Source organism: Bactrocera latifrons, unplaced genomic scaffold (genome assembly GCF_001853355.1).
Source record: "Bactrocera latifrons isolate USDA-ARS-PBARC rearing strain unplaced genomic scaffold, ASM185335v1 scaffold_14, whole genome shotgun sequence".
Lineage (NCBI taxonomy): Eukaryota > Metazoa > Arthropoda > Insecta > Diptera > Tephritidae > Bactrocera > Bactrocera latifrons.
Window position 1 is genome coordinate 2,647,234 of NW_017534852.1, and position 5,690 is coordinate 2,652,923.

At 35.1% G+C, this 5,690-nt stretch overlaps 1 pseudogene; it reads right to left on the reverse strand.

Annotated features, from left to right (window-relative positions):
- LOC108965362 overlaps positions 1–5,690 on the reverse strand; it is a 29,569-nt pseudogene that overhangs the window by 1,933 nt on the left and 21,946 nt on the right.

Here is a 5,690-nt window from a genome sequence, read left to right on the forward strand (position 1 = left end):
TTTTTGAATGTTTCTGTTATTGTATTTTTTTTTCACATTTTTGGCATGTGCACTTCTATCGGCTTTTATTGTGTATCGTTYGCTGAAAATTCTTCAAATTAATTRTTATTTAAATGTGAATTTGAAAAATTTTCGCTAAAATGTGTTCTAGTAGTATGTGTAGTAGTAGTGCTCCATAGTCAATATCTTTTCACATATTTTCATATTATTTATTTACTTTTAAACAACACTTGTCGTAATAGAGATGATGATTCTAAAAGCATTTAGAACCGCTTTGTGTGGTTTCAATTGAGAGAGAGTGTGGAAAAAATTATAAAAACGACGTTTAGGAATAATTAATTTTATAGGGAATAATATTTTCTCAATTTTGTTTAAATAACTTACATATGCATCATAAAGTCAACCGGTTTTCCGAAAATCTTTATATTAGGTATGTGGGGGTTAAAAGAAATATTGATCCGATTYAAACTTTTTTTGATACACAGAGGTGCTGTTATCAGGAAAGGATTCTCACCAAATTTCATTYACATATCTCTTACATTTACCGATATTTTCGATAAAATGTCAACTGATTACACTTATTTGCACGCAGTAATATAAGAATGCAAGTGGAACGTCACGCGCCGAATTTAACTTAAATCGAAGAGGCGAATTGCGAAATATGTGCTTTCACCTAAGACAGCACGTTGTCACGTTGACACTAACTCCATTAAAGCCCTAAACATGCTAYTGATAAAATAAGCCACCAATAAATGAATAAAAATAATTTGTAGCTAAATCCAATTAAAGGATTCTAAGTTCTTAAACTATTTCTATTTCGTAATAACTTTTCCGAATACTAAAAACCAACAACAATTAAATTCGGCTATTTATAACGAGCAGTGTTTACCACTTGCTATTGATTTTTTTCATGTTTCGAAATTTACCAAAACTCATATGGAGCTGGGCGCAAACATTTTATCATTTTGCGGTTTTTCATTAAATACTCCAGACAAATTAAAATTCGTCTGGTGAAATTCCCGAATTTGCAGCCACCCAACATGGGCAGCAAACCGAAGAACCACTGGCAGTGTTATCAACGAAAGTTTCAGCGCATCAACTGCAACCTCAACTCACCCAAAACTTTTACCTCCACCATTCGTTGCGCCGTGTATTTGTACATGTTGCGGGCGATGCATTTTTAGGTTCCCTGATCGGCGGTGCGTTGCAMACACTCGAAGAGTAGGGTGTCGTTCGGAACAYGTTATATATAGTATATTCGTTGGTAATCTGACGCTATCTGCAATGGAAATGTGCACGTACATGTATGAGTGAGTAGCGTAATGAAAACAAAACAATTACGTGAATTTTTTTGATTTTAAAGAAGCACTAGGGTAGTTTGTTTTATAAAAAAATTSCTATAATTGTTWAGTGACATAAATCACTAAGATTGACATACASAAGTCATAACAGTTACAGAATGAACAAAAGTGGCAGTAGCATAATATCTACTGTTCCGTAGGTTATTTTGAGTATCCACACCCAGTAAAGGGTATTAAAGTTGTTCCAGCTAACWATGCGCTCAAAAATGATTAAGATATGTCTCAACGTGATTAGACTGGTTTGTATGAAACTGAGAGACTGAGTTGCGTCARCTGCTTCGAACAAATTGARATATAATAAACTTCACACTTCTTCCACAAATATTTCTCTGTTACTAAATCAATGCTAAAACATCTCAGATTTTTGATATCTAGACATACGAAATATAACTAAAGAACCTTAGTAGATATGAGACAAGTTCAAGGCACCTTACCGATAGCTGATATGAAACTAAATAAGTTTTTTATTTGGATTTACAAAGGATTTTACACAACAAGGATCAGATAGCTAACTTAGCCTGACCTAAAGGAAGCAGCAGACAGCACTATAAAAGCAAGTAAACGCGGCAATGGAACAAACAAGCTCTGGTTTCGATGTATACTGAWRTGAATATTTGTTTTARTTGTATTTAAGGATCACCCCAATGTGAGCAGTTGCRTTCCAACTAAACATGCAAAGCCCCAAAAGCATYACTTACCACATGCTGCATGCCACATTCGTACTCTATACAATATGCAATAAATTCGTAGAGTTTCGTTCGCAAGGTATTCTTCAYATTGAAACCGACGATACTAACACTGAGGTGTCAGCAAAGTTCATGTGAATGTTATGTGCATATTTGTATGTGTGCTTGCAAATTAATAAATATGAACTCGTACATGCACGCTTACCTTTCTCTAYRATGACAATTACAATTGGATATCCTGCCACAGGGCATTCGAGAAAAAAGGTCTTTCCCGCTWCTGCAGATAKTTTCGACATCATGCGCACATATGGCATACCTGTGAGTGAGAAAAATAATATGTATGTATTTGAATAACCTTGTAGATGAGTAAAAAAGCTAAACAAACAATAACATACTACGAGTATATATGCATTTCAGCGAAAAGCGCGATGTTCATTTACACAAAATTTTCAAGTATTTTGAAGCATCCTGTCAATAAGTCTGGGGGTGTCATATGTATTTTATTACCTTTTTGTCTGTATGCATACTTGTATTTATATTAGCTGCACTCACCGTAGATGTTTAAGCGTGCAGAATGTGATGCTTCCTCTGACTTTGCTGCAGATATGTTGACATGRCTTATAACACCACCAAACAATGTGACATATTGTCCAATCATGAGACGGTCGTTCTGTGGCGAAATGCCAAGTATGGTGTTAAAGGTTTTAAAGCTAAAGTGTAAAAACAAATGTTGACTCAAGGGTTAATATTAAATTATTATTTGTGAAGTAAGAAAGGTAGCCAGAACAAAACACCAAAATGTTCTTAATTAATATCTACAGTATTGTATATTATAATATTGAAAATATTTACAAGCTGTATTTGTGGTCAGTATTTTTTGGTATTTCATTGAGCCAAGAGTTACACCTGACAATGTTTACAAATCATTCAACTTTATTCGAAAATTTACGTTCTGTAAAGAAAGAATGTGTTTTGCGCACTTTACTCAAATTATTTATGGTCAATATAATCAGTCTACTGAGCATACTATTTGCAACACCATTACCCATCTTGAGACCCAGTATTCATTATTGTATAATATTCGACCGAATCGATCACGTCCAGCACGCTGTGAAGAAAATATAACTGCCGAAGCTGAGAGTGTACACGAAAACCGTGGAGAGTAGATTCTGCGCCGTTTGCAGCAACTCGCACTGACGTTTGGATAACTTTGCACATTCTACCTCGAGACCTTAAATTGAAAACGCACAAAATACAGATTGTGCAAGGACTGATGCCGCTCGACCTTCCCAAGCGACATGGCTTCGACCTATGGATTCCTGAAAAGCTCCAAAAAGGTCCGATGTTTTCAAGTCAAATTTTGTTCAGCAAAGAGATCCATTTCAGACTCAATKGGTATACAAATAAGCAAAATTGCAACATACGGGACGAATACAAACCTGAAGAGTTTCAAGAGCTGGTATTTATCTAGAAAAAACAACGGTTCGGCGTGGTTTGTGAGCCGGTGGATTCAGCGATCTATATTTCGTAAAAAATTATGCCGCTGAGAACGTATCCGTTAATGGCGACCGTTATCGCACCATGATAACCAATTACATATGTGATATCTAAGATTGAAGCTCGTAATCTGGCGATATTTATTTTCAATAAGATGTCGTCACTTCAAATATATCGCAACAATCAACGGATTTATTAAGATAACACTTCAATGAACAGATAATTTCATGTTTTGGGCCCGCCGATTGGCCACCAAATTCATGTGATATCACACCGTTAGACTTTTCCTGTGGGAATATGTAAAGGTTTCAGGTCTTGAAGCAAACAGCAAGAGTGTCATTCGCTGGTTACCAGTCGAAATGCGCGAACGAGTCATCGAAAATCGGACTCAATGGATGAGACATCTGAGATGTAGGCGCGGCCAATATTTGAAAGAGATGGTCATCCAAAAATAAATATCAAGGAATGTTCTAAATTAAATTAAGAGTTTATAGGTTTTATCGTTAAAAAAGTAGGGAATTTCGAAATTTAATCTAAATCTCTAAAACTAGCTTTCGGAACATTTCATAACGTTGTTGCTTTTTATAATATTTTAATTCAACAATCCAGTTTACAGCCATTTTGTGACTGTGACGTTAGAGGCTTTGTCTTGCTAATTTTGGCTTGCTAAAACCGACACTGTTAGTAAAAATTTCCTAACACATATGGTTTGTGTAGTACGTTAGTCGAACATTTTTCCTATATAATGGAAAKCTGAAGCAACATCTTGCWWGAGTATAAAAAGGAACGGAGTAACGCGCAAGCGAAGCGTGAAGAGCAATAGCAATGGGCCAATACTAAAGACGATGTATGAACTCTAGGTATATGAATACTGAAGTCTTGCAAATCATTGTTTCGCAGATGTTTACGCGACGCTGTTTTTTTGAAAAATGTAATGAATCAATCGTGCTTTTACTTTCTTGTGCTTAAATTATCTTACAAGATGCTTTTCASTGATCGTTCCTTTATTCTAATGATGCAATAGCAGAATCCATGACTGCTAATCGCCATTTCTTAAGCACCAATTCCTTTAATTCGTTAGCATGTTGATCACTTGACTTATTTATACGAATAAAAGATACTTCTCCGCAGCAAAGAATTGTCACTGAACGTCTTTTATAACAAAGTTTAATGCAACTTCTTCTTAGCGCCGAATGTACTTTGTGTACTTTCGAAAAACGTGCGTATACTAAACAATAATGATTATTGTGATGTGATACTTGCCACAGATTTTTACAAAAAAATTATTCGAAAATTATACCATTTTTTTAGGCAACAGCTCATGCCAAATTTTGTGAAGGTATCTTTTTTCTAAGTGTAACAAACCTCGTGACAAACTAAAAATACCCTGCTCAAGGTATAAGAAATAAAATGGCGAAAAGAAACTCAAATCGTTCATCAGTACTAGCGTCTTTTAACTTCATAGCTTCATTTTGTAGTAACGAATATGGTAGCTCTATCACATCTATCAGTACTGAGATTTACAGCTTAGATGGCTTACATTTTGTTAATCTCTTTGAAGTTTCAGTCAAAACACCGTCTTTTGAGACTATACAATGAAATTCAAAGTAAAATATTTCATACGTTTCTGTAACATAATATAATAATTCTGTAATAATATCACTCTTGTCCATCACGGGGAGAGAAAACCCAAAAACAAAAAAAAAATTATTTTGACAAGTGACCTCCGCGGCTGATTCAAGTAAATTGCTGTCAAGAGACCCAATTTCCTAAAAAACACTACTAAGTATATAACAACCAATGTATGTTTTCATGTATGCAATTTCCGCAAATGGAAGAATTGAATTTGAAATATGAAAACTTTTGAAGTCCCAACAAAATGTGCAGACACCTCGTCTTCAGTGGAGCAACCKAAYTTTCGGTGTTGGATTGCAASTGGCGCTGCACTTCAGCGAAACTAACGGTCCTGGTTGTATAGTCTGTTCGATRAATGTGTAGATTAGTTGTGGTGCCACCTCTGCAATAAAATAATGTTCTCAGTTAAGTAAGTATAATCTAAAATGTTATTAACAAAATTCGCAACACGTATCGGAACCTGAAACACGTATTAAATCCACGTTTCTAAAGTTAAGAAGACAGATTTGTC